We start from the raw sequence: 16,317 nt of genomic DNA on the forward strand, positions 1-16,317 counted from the left end.
TGGCGGGTTAGATTGGAATCAGATGATGGATGATGATGGGGGGGCAGTAGGGACCCCTGAGGGCTTTGGGATAAGTATTGGGTGATTTGATTTTGCTGTTTGATACTCGGTCCTTCAACGCCTAGCTCTGCCGGTAGAATCCCCCAGAAGCTGTCCCAGGCTGAGCTGTGGTCACAGCCCAGACCAGGCCCCGGCAGCCAGTGGACCTGGGCACACCTGTCTGCCCAGCACTCAGCACGCTGAAAGGTGGTGATTTGTGCATCTGTCTGACACGCCTGTGAGTTCTCCTAGGGCAGGGACCTAGGCTAGCCTCTTCCCTCCGAGTCCCAGCACCTGCCATGGAGCCTGGCTGCAGCTGATGCTCATTAAATGCTTGAGGAGTCAGAGAGAGGGATGAATATGGAATGTTCATGAAGGAAGAACGTGGAAAGCCCTGTGACTGAATCACAGCACTGAGAGCCAGTCACTGAGCCGGGGTGCCTGGGAGGGCGTTGGTGTGGACAGGGAAGATGGTTTCGAAGTCACCAGGACCTCAGGTGAAGATGCCGATAGGACTTAGAAGGGAGAGTGGGAACTCCGGAGGGGTTGGTCATGCGATTGGATTTGGGCGTCAACTCTGAGGAGCCAGAGTTGGGCTGTGAGTTCTCTGAAGGAGTGGAGGCTTCGGCAGGGGAAATAGGGGCGTCAGTTAAGAATCCACTGTGCTGGTCTAAGGCCAAGGGCAACGATGCTTTACTTTGCTGCTTTCAGGCGAGGACAGGTGTCCAGGTTCAGGCAGATTGAAGATGAATTTCAGCTTCACAAGGTGGGGCGCAGCCAGCAGATGGGGGCCTAGAGCCGTGGCAATGTCTAGAGCACACTCAGCCGTTAGCACTTTGAACCTCAACCTCAGAAGGGCCCTGTGAAGTGGGGGCCATTAGCTCCCTGAATCTCAGATGCCCTGTGACTTGGGGTCAACTTCATTTTCTATGTCATTATGAAGTCACCATGGATACCCTGTGGCTATTTTGTGACTTCCTTAACTACCCTCTCCAAAGTTGGAAATCACATTCTTTGATCGTAATGTTCAATGTTATAAATGTCTCTGGGAGGAAAATCTTTGCAAACACAGGGGACGACAGGTTCCTAGAAATGGAGTTACTTGGTCAGACCACTCCGAGCATTGGAGCGTGAGCACAGCCTTCTGGAACGGCAGCCGCAGGTCCACTCACTTGGGTGTGCAGTTCAGAGCATGTTCTGAGCGCCTGTGGGAGACCCCGTTCTGTGTGGCCAGGCCAGCTCCTCGGCGGACTGGGACGGAGTGTGTCATCACCCAGCGCCTTTGAGCCAGGACAGCCCGGGGGCCTCTGGCTGCAGGGGCCAAGCAGCACTCACCCGAGAGTTTGAGCTGCCTGCCTTCCCCTCCATAATGCTTAGTGATAGGGTGCATACTGAGGTGGTGTCCCCCATTCTACCCTTCTAACCCAGCATTCCACAGATTCTTACTGAGCACCTCATGTTTGCTGGCATCGTCCCCGTTGCTAGGGCTGCGGCAGTGAAGGAACGAAAGTCCCTGCCTTCCAGGACTGTCGTTCTAGTGGGAGGTAGGGACATGGGGACTGGGAGAAGGTGGGCAGGGAACAAATGGTGTTGCGTCCGGTGCTGACAGATGCTCAGGAGAAAACCAGAAGAGGGGAGGGGGAGGCTTCGCTGAGGTGAAATTTGGGCAGACTCACGAAGAAGGTTGGGGAGAGCCAGGTGTCTGAGGAATGGGTGTTCCAGGCAGAGGAACAGGTGTGAACACCTGAGGTAGGAACGAGCTGGGTGCAGCCGAGGAACTGGAAAGGGGGCAGTGTGGCTGGAGCAGAGAGAGCGGGGGAGGTGCTTCGTGAGGAGGGCAAGATGAGATCTAGGACCAGGGAACTTTTTTTTGTTAGGAGATTTTGGAGCGACAGGGCCACTCCTACCCTGTGCAGGAATTCAGACTAATCTCATACCCGTTGGTCGCTGATCTGCCTGGTGGTCGCTGAGGCCGGTGTTTGGTGGGGAAAGCCCTGGGAGCTGAAGCCCTGGGACTTGGGAAGTCAGCGCCTCCGTCGGCCCGCAGGGTCCTTCCTCCTCTGTGCAGTGAGGACCTTGAACTAGGAAACTGGTAAGGACATGTTGAGCTTTTCAGGGCTGGGGCCTCTGGCCTGTCATTAATTAAGCATGCTAGTTAGATCTCGGATGATTCTAGTTGAACTGATAGGAGTGTGTGAATATAATTGTTGATGTGTATTTAGTTCTTAATATGTTTATCAGATCAGATTTACTACTTTGTTACAAAGGAGTCTTTCAGCCAGTTGTGGGTGGTCTTGTAGCTGAGGGGTGGAGTTTATCCACTCAACCATCCATTTATCTCAGTTCATTATTGTGCACCTGCTGGGTAGGCGCTGGGCTGGCCGCCTACACCACGTTGGTGGTTTTTAAAGGACCCAGACTCTGTCTTCATGAATTTCATGATGTATGCAATGATGCTAGGTATCTCTGCCAGACCATCATGGTGGGGAACGACCTGCTCAGGAAAAAACAGGGCAGCCTCTACCTCACACAGTGTACCAAAATTAACTCAAAGTGGATCCATGACCTAAATATAAGCACTAAAGCCATAAAACCCTTACAAATCTTCATGACCTTGGATTTAGCGATGGATTCTTGGATATGATACTAAAAGCATGAACAACAAAAGAAAAATAGATAAATTGGACTGCATCAAAATTAAAAACTTTTGTCCATCAAAGAATAATATCAAGAAAGTGAAAAGACAATCCACAGAATGGGAGAAAATATTTGCAAATCATATGTCTGATAATGGTTTAACATTCAAAATATATAAAGAATTTCTATAACTCAACAACCCAAATTAAGATAAAAAAAAAAATGGGCAGAGGACTTGAATAGATATATCTTTAAAGATCTGCAGATGACCAATAAGAACATGAAAAGATGCTCAACATCACTAGTCATTAAGGAAAAGCAGATCAAAACCACAGTGATGCATCACACCTACTAAAATGGCTGTCAGGAAAAGTAAAATAAGTATTGGCGAAGATGTGGAGAAATTGGAACCCTCTTACATTGCTGGTGGGAATATGAAATGGTGCAGCTTCTGTAGAAAAGTTGGGTGGTTCCTCAGAAAGCTTAACATAGAATTACCATATGATCCAGCAGTTCTCCTGGATGTACACCCCAAGGAACTGGAAACGGGCTCAAGCAGATGCTTGTACAGTGATGTTCATCACAGCACTGTTCACAGGAGCCAACGGTGGAAACCTTCCAAGTGCCCAGCAGATGGGTCACAGATGGGGGTCTATCCATCCAGGTGGTGTATTATTCATCCTTAAGAGAGAATGAAGTTCTGACACCTGCTACAACATGGATGAACCTTGAAGACATTGGGCTAAGTGAAGTCAGCCAGATACAAAAGGACAAATATTACATAATTCCACTTGTATGAGCTATCTAGAATAGGCAAAGTCATAGACACAGGAAGTAGAGGTTGCCAGAGGTTGGGGGGGTAGGGGGGGATGAGGAGTCATTGCTTCATGGGTACAGAGTTTCTGTTTGGAGTGATGAAGTTTTGGAGGGAGGTAGTGGTGATGGTTGCACAATATTGTGGATGTACTTAAAGCTACTGAGTCGTATACTTAATAGTTAAAATGGCAAACTTGATGTCCTGTTTGTGTTACCACAATGAAAAAGACCTGAGCAGGTAGTGCCGTGTCTGGGAGGAGGCTGACTGTGCTGGGAGCCACTAGGCTTGGGTTCTGCTCTGCGCCGGGTCACCTCAGGCCCGGTTCCTGCAGTCTTTCGCCAGGTTCTCTCTCTTGATGTGGGAGTCGAATGAAATGACAGGTGCCTTCCTGTCCCCTTTAATGTGGTCCTTCTCAGTATAAAAAGATGGTTCTGCCTCATAGAAAAGACGGAAAACAGTAAATCTGGTGGTTTTATCCAAATCATCAGTTACCTGCTCATCTGTTTTGCCATTTTCCTCCAGGCAGTGGTCTGGCCCCATTTTTGTGCTTTTGCCTTAATGCGGGCTCAGCTGGACCTCACTTGCTGACATTTGGGCCTGCCCTCAGTCCCATGCTCCGTCCTCTCTGGGTTCTTTTGGAAGTCTAAGCCCTACTAATTAGAAGTCCTCTGGACACCCAGCCATGCCCGTGACTCCACTGGGGAGGGTATTGTAAAACCATCACAGCAAGTGCGGTGGAGTGTTTGAACATCCTGGGCAGATGTTTGATAGTGGGATAATGGGAAAGAGTGGGCCGTGTGATTGTAGAGACATTACAAATACAACTTTAAAAAAATATATACCCCAGACAAACAAGCCGGTGCGTGGGTTTCATCAGATGTGAGCGCATCAGACCTGCAGCCGGGTCTGGCCTCTCCTTCCCCTCCAGGGTTCGTCCCTCTGGGGGTCTGAGCCAACTTGTTTTTTCTCTGCCACGGAGGTGAACTTTCTAACAGCAGGTGGACAACCCTCAAGGTTGAGATGCTGTGAGGCTGTCCTGGGTCCTCCTGGAGACCGAGGCTCCTGCCACACCCAGGGTGCCCCCCACTTTATCAGTTCCCCCACCCCCTGTCTGCCATGAGATCCTCGGCTTAGAGCCAGCACCTCTGCCCCGAAGGTGAGGGGTCTGGTTGGGCTCAACTTCATGGAGAAGCCCAGCCTCCCAGGCGCTGGAGTGCACCTGGGCCTCCCTCAGGAGACCTCGAGGTTCTGAGATCCTGGGCTGGTGCCGTAGAAGGGGCTGGTGCTGGAAGGCAGTGCGGAGCTGGTCAAGGGGTGGGAGAGGCGCAGGCCAAACCCGAGGCCCGTGCTGGTTCGGGAAATGAGGCAGCCCACCCCGGCCCGGCTCTGCCGCTGCTAATGATTAACCCCGTGGCAGCCTGTGTTGCTGGGAGGGCCCTTGCCGGTCCCAGGCCTGACTCCAGCGCATGCCTTTTGGACGGGAGAGGAAGTCATTCACAACGCTCCCGCGGTTCTGAAAGGCCCATGTACCGCATTGTAACTTTTCTGAACTTGGCGTGATCTTTGCAATCTCAGGGTACTTGGGATGTACTTTTTCTTTAAAATTTATGAAACACCTGTTAAATCATTTGTCATCTTAGAAAGGAGGGGATATGGTAATAAATACCCAAGTCATTACTCAGGTTTCTGTAGTTGCGGAATTAATTAGGGGGAAAAAGGCTTCCTGGACCATTTCTTCCCTAAGAGGAAATTTACCAGCTTGTGGCTATGGGGAGTGTTTATGAAAGATTATCTCAAAGCTAAGGACATACTTTTAGTCAGTAAATTAGAGGCAATTGTGGTTAAGTGGGGCCCTTTCCCCTCAGTGAATCACCTGCAAGTCACCTTCCTCCCAGTCATACGAGCCAATAGACTGAGTGGGCAGGTGTTTGGTGCCCTGCGCCGAGCTCGGGAGCACTGCCTCGTGCGGAGGCTGGCTGGAGCATGGGTCTGAGTCCGATCTGCCAGCACGTAAAACGGGGACCACAGTGCTGCCCGCCCGGCTTGGTCAGAATGAGCGGAGCCAGGAGTGATGGGCGTGAAAGTATCTGGAAACCTGAAGCCCTGTAGGCAGGACCCTTAGTTGCTCCTCAGGACAGGAAGCCTGGGCGTGGGACAGGCCAGGGGCTAGGAGTGAGGTGGTGGAAAGGCTGGGACTCGGGAGTCGGTCCTCATGGCAGCTGGTGTAGGGGCAGTGTCTGCAGGGGCCAGGCCCTCTGCCAGCTTAGGTACAAGATCACTGCTCCTCGAGATGATCTACAGGTGAGTCAGCGGAGACTTAGAAAGTGAGTTTGTCCACAGTCATGTCAGCTTGGATGTGATGGAGCAGAGACTGGAACCCAGGTCGGGTTTGTTCCTTCAGACCTCTGGCTTACTGAGACCCTGGCTGCCGGGACCCCGCAGGTGGCAGTGTCACCCGTCTGAGCCGCGGAGTGTTCCTGGAGACCAGCGCACGAATGGGTTGTATCTGTCCTTACTTCCAGGTACAAATAAGTGCACCAAAGGCAGCAACAAGAGATACTTTTTCGATTGTTCCTAAACACTGCTTTCTGATTAGCATTTTGGCCACCTTTATAAGTCTTTCTTAGAGTTAATACAGTTTCCTTTCATTACTTTCCTGACCCCCATCTCCCAAGACCTATAAAGCCCTGGAGACCTGACTAGGCTGCATGAAGCTACATTGTGTCTTGGCTTCTGGTGGCGTGGGCAGGGTTGGTGCCTGAGAACCTGAGATGGCCCCTCAGATTAACCCTTTCAGGCAGGGGATTTTAAAGCTGGGAGGAGCCTTGGAGGCTCTGAGCTGGGAAACCCAGCTGAAAAGTAATGGTCACTTGGCTGATGCGTGACAAATAGGGTGATGCTTTGCCTGGGAGGGGTTGGAAGGTCTTTTTCTGTGTTTCCTTGCGATAACGTTATGGCGAGGGCCGCTGGTGGGGACGATTGGGTGTCCCTGGCCAGGCGGCTGCTGGCTTCGGACAGACTCCTTGGCGGGCCCAGAGCTGGCCCGACGGGCCTGTTGTGAGATTCCAGCTTCTTGGCCGGGATGCGCTGCGATTAGCACATCTCAGACCTTTCAAAGTGACTTTAGCTGTTTTTTGAAGGCTTCTGCTCTGAGCTGTAAAGGGTGGGGACTGGAGCCTAAGATAGAAATATCGTGGACTGACACCCACATGGGCGTGTCTCTGCCCGAGGGCAAATATTAGCTCAGTATTTTTGTCAAGTTTAGCAACTTGATTCACATCCCTGTAGAGTAAATTTATTCCATCCTGTTTTTCAGTCTGTTTGGGCCTGGTAGAGTTGAACAGCTTAATTTTAGGTAGAAACTGCTCCATGTGAAACATATTCCATTATCTGTATTTTGAGCTTTGTGTATTGCTGTTTGTGTGTTCGTGTTATTTTTATCCCCTATTTCATGGTATGATGGGCCATTCTTATTTCTTTTCCAAGACTGAGGTATGAGGCGCCTGTTTAGAATTATTTCCCATAAGAAATCCATGCAAGAAAATCCAGTTTTGAATGGTGTTGCTCTGAGCAGGGCTTACATGTGCAGAAATTTAACTTTGGCACCGTCGGAACTGTCATAATAGAATTGTGGTCCTAGAAGCTCAAAGTCCTACCCTTCCCATTTTATCCAGCTTCTCTGTGTGGTTACCTCTAGTGATGGGGAACTCCCTCTCTACCAAAGCTGTCTCTTCCTTGTTTGTGCAGCCTTAACTGTTCAAAAACTGTTCCTTCTGTTTCACTTCTTCTTCCATCCCTTAAAACCTTGAGGTCTAAGACAATGAGTCTAATCGTAGTAGAAAGAGTAAATACCATTGACTGGGCCCTGCTAGGTTCCATTTAATTTGCATAGGTATTATCTTCAGTGCTTAAAACAACCTTGGAAAGCAGAGAAAATCCCCCCTTTTATAGGTAAGGAAACTGAGTCTCAGAGAGGGTGAGTGATCTCTGTAAGTTCACAGCTGATAAGTGGCTAAGCTGGGCTTCCAGCCTATGTCTCTGCCAGATTCCATTGCTGTTGACCTTCCCACAGCCTCACACCACATTCTGACTCTTCTGTGTCACAGTCCCTTGGATTTTTGAAAAACCTCATCTCTTCCCTGCACTGCCCCTAGGATGTCCAGTGTTCCCCAGACACTCCTACCAAATCTTTGTCCATGGAGTTTCTAAACTGCCCGTGCACGTCCCCTCCTGGCCTTTGCACGCACGGTGCCCGTTTCCGCGTGGCTGCTGCTCCACCGCCCACTGCCCTTTGTCCGGCAGGACTCCCCGTGAACCCACGGAGCCTTTGCGAACTGCTCCCCCGTCCCACCCCACCCCACCCCGGCAGGAGCCTTCATCCCTTCCTCTGGCACCAGGGCTCCCGTTCACTCTGAACTTAAACTCCAGGCGCCTGTGCCCCACCCGCCCCTCTTCCTGGCCTGGCACCGTGCCCCGTCAGTGCGTGCTGAGCCAGGGCTCCGGAGCGCCCTCCTAAAGCACTGACGAAGACCCCAGTAATCACACACGAGTTCGATGTGTCTGTGAAATTGTAGCCCCCAGCTGGGACGGGAGTATGCCCGTTTGCTTGGAGGCTGTGGGCGAGCTCGGCCGCTGCGGAGTCCTAGAAGTCGCTTTGGGTTGTCCAGGCCCTCCCCGGGCTGGCAAGTGTCTCCGTTTTCTCCCGGGGGACAAGCTCGCTGGTCTCTAAAGTTTCTGGGTTCACCGAGTTGGCAGGTAATGGAAGAAGGTTCCCAGGCACTGTGTAAAGACATACTTGGGGGGATGCCGAGTCACAGCCCCACCCGTTTCTCCACAGGCCACGCAACACAGGCTGCCAGAAGGTGCCGTGGGGGGAGGCCAGCCCGGGAATGGGAGGGCAGCATTGCCCGGGGCACCTTTTCTTACACGTTAAAAAACAACTAAAAATCTCGTTTAAAAAAATCTCATGAAAATGGTATTAAAACTTAGGAGAGTGGTCCTCTCCAGGAGAAGAGCCATGTCTGAAAAGGGGCGTGAGGGGCTCCTGCCAGGCGCTCGAGAGCTGTGCCCTCAGAAGCCGCGGTGTTCCCGCTGTGTGGCACTTCGAGAGAAGGGGGGGGGGGTGACTTAATTTCACACACTCACAAGTTCAATGTCAGTTTCCTGATCTCTTTGGAGCAGACTGTTTTGAAGTTACCTGGCTTCTCATCCCAACCCTGAAACTCAGCTCATGGAACATAAGAGGTTGGTTTCTCTTTATAGCAACATTACCTCTTTCCAGAAGCGGCCTGCAGCTCCCCCCACATTCTTTGTCTTGCCCTTCAGGGAGCTTAAAGCTACTTCTTGTTATCCTCCGGTATCAAGTATAACTTTTATTTTGTCAGTTTTGCAAGTGTCCTGGTGTCGAACCTATAAATAAACCCCACTCCGTAAGAAGAAAACTGTTTGACATTTTGAAGTTGTGTGAGAGCAAGCGTGCTAATGATGGGTCTCTGTTTGAACAAGCTCACCCTGCAGATTACTCTTCCCTGCTTCCTGGGGTGCAGTTGGAGATCTGCATCCCTGAACAAATGATAGGATCTGTGGAGCAAATGATTTGATTCCAGGGTTGTACTTCTGGAGCATTTGGGTTAATAATTGCAAGATAATTTGAGTATTGAGCTGTTTGATTTAAAATAACCGTGTGAGCCTTTTCTCCCCTTTGGTGGAGCATAATGTGAAGTCAGAGTTAAAACCTTTCATAGATGCATTCACAGAAGCATTTTTAGAAGTCAGAGGTATTAAGTACTTTTATATACACATACCCCAATTAAAAATAAGTCTTGTGTATCAATATTTTCATTGCTGGTTGGGATTAGTGTATTCATTAGCAAGCTTTAAGCTTTAAAGATGTTATTTAAAAATTAAATTTTTGGTTTATAGGCTCAGGACAAATTAGTTGATTGGCTTTATCGTTGAATTAGAAATAAATATGAAAATGCCTGCCTTAATGAATTCATTTATTTCTAATTTAGGAAGTGTTCAATGGTGATATTTACATTATAAGCTAGATTTTAAAAGAAGTATATTCATCTTTGTTACGCAGTGTTGTACTTTGGAAATTAAAAAAGTTGAATATGCAGGAAAAAATGGCAGAAGGTAGTACTGATAAATTTATGAAAATTATAGTCATGAGGAAAATTAAATTTCATGTACTGGTCGTATGGTAATTTGCTTATCAGCTACACATAATTTAAAATTAACGTGAAATAGAATTTATGAAAGTGCTTTCTAAGATACAGGGGCATTTCACAAATGAAAGCTAAAATCATTCATTTTTCATTTGTTGGGCTGAGTTTCATTGATAACATTTGCAAAGCGTACAAAACGCACACATCTCTTTTCCTTCGGTCTCTTTTCTTCCTGTGACAGTCGTGGTTGACTCTCACCATTTCTGACCAAGGGTGCCCAACAGAGGAGAGGCACTGTGGTCTTTTTGTATAACATGGATGTATTGTGAATTGTTCAGAATTGCCCTCTCTGAAAGATGTGAACTAATTTGAAGGAAAGACAAGACATCTGGTTATATAATATCAAGCGAGAGAATCCTTTCTGAACCAACATTATTTTCACGTTTCTTTCTTCCTCTCTGTTATGACAACAGTGCTAATTCCAGCACTGACATATAGACAGCAGTCTGTGACTGCAGGGCTGCAGGAGGTGCTTCTCCAGGACCAAGTGCTAATCCCAGCACTGACATATAGACAGCAGTCTGTGACTGCAGGGCTGCAGGAGGTGCTTCTCCAGGACCAAGTGCTAATCCCAGCACTGACATATAGATAGCAGTCTGTGGCTGCAGGGCTGCAGGAGGTGCTTCTCCAGGACCAAGTGCTAATCCCAGCACTGACATATAGACAGCAGTCTGTGGCTGCAGGGCTGCAGGAGGTGCTTCTCCAGGACCAAGTGCTAATCCCAGCACTGACATATAGATAGCAGTCTGTGGCTGCAGGGCTGCAGGAGGTGCTTCTCCAGGACCAAGTGCTAATCCCAGCACTGACATATAGACAGCAGTCTGTGACTGCAGGACTGTGGGAAGTGCTTCTCCAGGACCAAGTGCTAAGCTGTTGAAACTGTTTAGCCCTGGGATCTATTTGTAATTCAGACAGTAAAACTGACATAGGGTGCTGACCTCACCGAGCCCCTGGCTGTGGGCTGAGATGGGCAAAACCGAAAGGAATGCCCTGCGATCATCATCTGGTTGAGTGTTCTCCACTGCCAGATGCTCAAGCCCCCCGCACCACAGTCCCCTGGAGGTGTCTATTAAAAATGCAACTTCTAGTTCGGCCGGGGTGGCTCAGTGGTTGAGCGTTAACCCATGCACCAAAAGGTTGCCAGTTCAGCTCCTGGTCAGGTCACATGCCCAGGTTGTGGGCCTGATCCCCAGTGGGGAGCATGTGAGAAACGGTCAGTCAATGCTCTCTCTCATTAATGTTTCCATCTCTCTCTCCCTCTCCCTTCCTCTCTCTCTGAACAATAAAGGAAAACAATTTAATTTAAAAAAATGCTACTTCTATATAACAGTTAAAGCAAGGCCTGGATCAGGAGGAAAGAAATCGAAGACATTATCAAACACTGTGCACGATTTCAGTATGGACTGTATATTCCATAAGCGCTTGATCGTTGTTAAATTGCCTCTGTGTGATGATTGTACTGTAGTTACAAAATGTCCTTGTTCTTGGGAGATTCATGCTAAGCTATATACAGTTTTTAGGTGTTCCGTTAAAAGCCTGGGGTGGGGGTGCAGGAGAAAGAGAGAAAAAGCATAGGTAGCAAAATGTTAACAGGTGAATCCAGGTGGGGGGGGTAGGGGGAGGGAGTTCTCTTTTCCTTGCAATTTTTCTGTAAGCTCGAAAAAATTCTTAAGTTTGAAAATGCAATTTCCTGGGTCCTTACTAAACTAGAATTTCTATGGGTGGTGCCAAGAATCTGTATTTTAACAAGCTCCCCAGATGATTCTTAACTACACTCAAGTTTCATTTAAGTCTCTGGCTAAAAAGAATTTCATTTTAATCACTCTTTCTTTTTTAGCAACTTAATAAAGTATACATTCTTATACTTTGATATAATCTAAATCTAGGGCTCAATAAATGAACAGTCCCCATCCAGATGTTTGTAAGCTTTTTCTTTAGAGGGGAAACCCCACTCACCTCAGAGAGGTTTAAGGATACGTAAGCCTGGCCTTAAACCAGAACTAGAAGCTGTCCAACGCGAGGTGCAGACAGCAACCGGAAAGTGTGGTTTATGTTCTCCTATCGGTATGCAGTCAAACCGTGAGTGATGTGAGTGATTATTAGGGCCCTGGTTTGCTCCCCAAAGACTTGGTTAGCCCATAAAGCAGCCCAATTGCTGTCTGTTTACAGTGAAAAAGGAAAAAGCAGTATTGGTATTCTATTAGCAGCTAAACAGGTAAAACATTATTAAATATTGGTGTCTGCCGAGAAATGCACTTAACTTGATGATTCATTCGTCTGGCATGGCTGGCTGTACATGAGTATTTATTAGTTTTCCATGGAGGAGATGTCCCTCTCTGGCTGATCAGGTGATCTGTTGGGGCTCATACATAGCCAAGAAAAAAAGAGGGAGCTCTTCTGAATTCACTAGGGAAGAAGAATTAGGCATAGGTAGGAGGGAATCAAGACACAAAGAAAGCCTATATATTGTGAGAGAGCATTTTTTGTTTTGAAAAAAAGCTGTGTTAAGATAGAAGGGAGCAAAGCGGTCCATGTTTCCTTTGAAGAAGGAAGCAGGTCAGGGTGAGAGGTGGTGTATTTTCTTTTGGTGGCCACTAGGTGGTAGCATTGGCCCAGGTCAGCTGGATTCAGGTAGAGTTACCTGTGGTTCACATTAGGGTTTACTCACAAATTAGGTGTTTATGAGTCAGGACTGCTTGCTTGCTTTCATTCCTTCCTAACTGGCACTTGCACTCAAGTAAAGGGGTCTAAGTTCTTTTTTCTTTCTTTTTTTAACAAGGGTGTGAAGCAACCCTAACACTTTTAAAATGATCAAAATGGAGTTGAATTGCTTTCTAACTTTCTCTAATGGAGAAGAGTGTGCCCCTCTCCCTTCTTTCTGTCTGTGGTCATGGGCTTGTGAAAGAACAGAGTGCCCAAGATGTAGGCCCTTAGGAAATAAAGCACCACCTTTTCCTGGTCTAGGCTCCAGGGCAGATGAAGAGCCCAGAGGGGACAGTGGGTAAGCCTTGTCACCCAACCTGAGCAGGAGGGCTCTGGCGTCTCACGTGACAGGGATGTGGCTGTCTGTGGCACGGTGCTACTGCTGCTTCTGGGTCGACCGAATGTGTAGAGAAGCTCAAAGGTAGATCTCATATGTCTGACAGCTCTCCTTATTAACATAAATAAAATGTCGAGGAATAGAGCATTTATGCATTTGTACGGTATTTGAAGTCAGGCTTGTCTACAAAATACAGAATCTACAGCCAGTTCCTGATGGCATTAGAAGCTCGGTATTATTAATAAAATGCCTTTTAATGAGTACCTAGTACGCGTCCCACACTGTGGGGGCACCCTCATGCTCACTGTACCTGTGGGCTTCTACTGGGCACAGAGAGGTGTGGCCTCCTTCTGTGTTTTGCAAGTAGAATCTTTGATTTAAAAAAAAAAAAAAAAAAACTAATCGTAGTAGAACTTTTATCCTTACAGTGCAGAACAGATTCTAAAGCCATAACCGTTTGTTTGTTTTTAAGTATGCAACGGACAAGCTTGGCTTCCATACTGTCCATTGCACCAGCTTACAGCTGTAATCATGTGTGGTTGCAGAGGCCAGAGTGTTCCTGGTTGGGTTGTGGCTTTGTTTAGAATTAAGAGGCTTATAAAGGAAGCCATAGAAGCCCCGAGTTCCCCCAATTGCTGTGGTGCAGGAAACAGGGCAGTTAGTCAGCATCCATTGTCCCGACTGGATTGTTTAAGATGTGATTTCAAGACCATCTGAACACGCTTCACAGCTTGACTATGGTGAATTATTAGCGGGCTCCCCTTATTAAGGTTTGCTTTAGGAACAATTGTGGGAAGAACGTTTCTGCAACTTTCATGAATACCTACTTAGGGCATTGTCATTAGTTCCAGGCCCATGTATGTAGCAGGGAGTGATGTGAGGAGGAAAAAGTATGTCCCTTCTGGGTTGCTGGTCTACAGGGTTATGATGGGGCGCACCATGAACTACAGTTTAGTTCAGAAGACCCACGGTACCCACACTGGTGCTAGCGATGTGGAGCCTCTAGGTGAGGGGCAGTTTGAAAATATGGGCCTGCACATGGTGCTTCAGTCCCGGTGACTTTCATTTGGTGACTCCTGTTTGAAATCACCTCTGTGCGTTTGGTTTGGTTTTTTCCTGTCCAGTGTCATAGTGTGATGAGCTCTCTGTTTTAGCTGTTCTGAGGACCTGCCTGAGTCCCCCAAGTGTCCCCACAGTGAGTGGCTCAGACTCTGCAGAGCCTGTATTCCAAGCCCCACCATCTGAAGCACACCCCAAGGTGCCCTGCAAGCCTACTCCTCTAGCCCTGGACTGCCCGGCCCCTCCTCTGAGAGCTTCCCGAGGAAATGTCACTCTGTGCCCCACCCAGGATGCTGAGTCACCACCTGTGGATGGGGCCAGGACAGGCATACTTTCTACAGGCTCCCCAGGGGACCCTGATGTGCACCTCCCACTAAAAGTTCGATTGTGTCTTTATAAAAAGTCATAACCCACCTGGAATTCTTAGACAAGGACCAAACAATAAATTTGACATTTTAGATTCAGTATGGTTCAGGCATTATGGAACAAACACTTTTGTTGTCTTTTGATAACTTTTGGTATTACTCAGAAAATGCATTCCTGCTTCTGATGACATTTTCAGTGGAAATGGCAAGGTGGAGGTGGTGGGGTGGGTGGAATTTTACAAGTTTCAGAACAAGTTTCCTTCCACTGCTGGGCCCAGGAATTTAAAAAATTATTAATATGAGAGTCGCTGTTCCTGCCTACAGGAGAATGGAGGTTCGCCCGGAGCTCCTTAGACAGGATGAGGGATCACTGCACCCCTCTCTCCTGGATGTATCGTCTACACAGCTTTCATCTCCCTTGTGTTTCCAGTCCCTGCCGCTGAGCGGTGCCTCTGTGGCTCCCTGAGGCTTGATTCTGCTTTGTCTTCCTCCCTCTTTGCTACTGATCCCCAAATCTGGCCCTGCCCTGACATTTAGTGCTGTTTTTTCAGTTATCTGTGACTCTCCCTCTCACAGTGTGGACCCCAGATCAGCAGCTTTAGCATCACCTGGGAGACCAAGAAAAGCAGAGGTCAGGGCCCTACGCAGGCCTACTTGAATCCCAGTCTGCGTTTTCAGATCTGCAAGCCAGGCCGTCAGTGTGCGCGTCCCAGTGTGGGGGCGCTGGTCCACGGTGCATCATGCTGCAGCGCAATGGAAGCCCCATCCCGCCCTTCCTGCCTGCTTCCACAGTACACATCTGTCTGTCATGTCGGGCTGCTGTTTTCCACACTGTAAATCTCGGCTTCGTTTTTCATCTCACTCTGCCTTTCATTCATTGATTTGTTCAGAAATTCATTGAATGCCTCCCAGAGCTAAGTTTTGGAGATACAGTGAGCAAAACCAGACCTGGTTTCTACCCATCGTGAAGTTTACTCTAACGGCGGGGGGGGGGGGGGGGGGGGGATTAAATGTTACATAATCTCATCACTAGTTATAAATGTGAAATTATAATGAGCCCTATGGAGAGCCCATAACACAAATGAGTGGAAGGCTTCCCTGAGGGAGTGGTGGTATGCTGAGCACGGAGGTATGAATAGGAGTTAATCAATTGAAAAGCAGGACTAGCTCTCAGGCAGAAGGAACAGCATGTGCAAAGGCCCAGTTCATTATAGAAAGTTTGCAGAGAACTAATCAAAAGGAACATTCTTAAGCCCCTTCTCTTTATCTGCTCTTCTGCTCAACTTTGTCAGATGTGCACCTTCTCCATTCCTTAAGCTGGCCTGACTCCTTGGCTTCCTTCCTCATGATGGGACCATGTGCTCAGTTGCGTACCTTCCAGGTTCTTAATCTACCACTCCACAACTGTAAACTGCATTCACTAGTAAAACCACTTTTCTTCCTGCTTCCTGACTATACCATGGTCAGATTCCAACCAGCCTACTGAGCCCATCTTCATACATGTATTCTTCTTAAGTAAATTTGATATTGAAATATACATACATAAAGGTACACAAATCATAAATTTAGAGTCTGATGAATTTTCACAAAGTGAATATGTCAGTCTCACTAGCACCCAGATTAAGAAATAGAATAGTATGAGCACCCCAGAAGGCCCTGTGACCCCCTCAGTTCCTATACCCAAAGGTAACCACCCCCCTGTTTTCTATAAGCCTTGATTAGTTGCCTGTTCTAAACTCATATAACTGTGTTCATACTATAGGTAATCTGTTGTGTCTGGCTGCTTTTGCTCAATATAATGTTCGAGGATTTAATTTATGTTGTGTGTGAAAATAGTTCCTTTATTTCCTTTGTTGCGTAGTCATGAATGATATGCCTGTACTACGACCTACCCATTCTGTTGATGGACATTTCATTTTTTTTTCCAGATCGGGGCTGTTATGAAGATTCTTGCACATATATCTTAGTGAAATGTACATTTTCCTGTTGGGAATGTGCCTAGAAGTGGAATTGTCATGTCACAGAATATACACGTGTTTAGTTTAGGAGGGGCTGCCAAACAGCATGTGCTCACCAGCAGCGCGAGAGTTCCAGGCTCCGCGCCCGGTCAGCGCGGCTTTGTCAGGGTTC

The sequence above is a fragment of the Molossus molossus genome, unplaced genomic scaffold (genome assembly GCF_014108415.1).
Source record: "Molossus molossus isolate mMolMol1 unplaced genomic scaffold, mMolMol1.p scaffold_m16_p_14, whole genome shotgun sequence".
Lineage (NCBI taxonomy): Eukaryota > Metazoa > Chordata > Mammalia > Chiroptera > Molossidae > Molossus > Molossus molossus.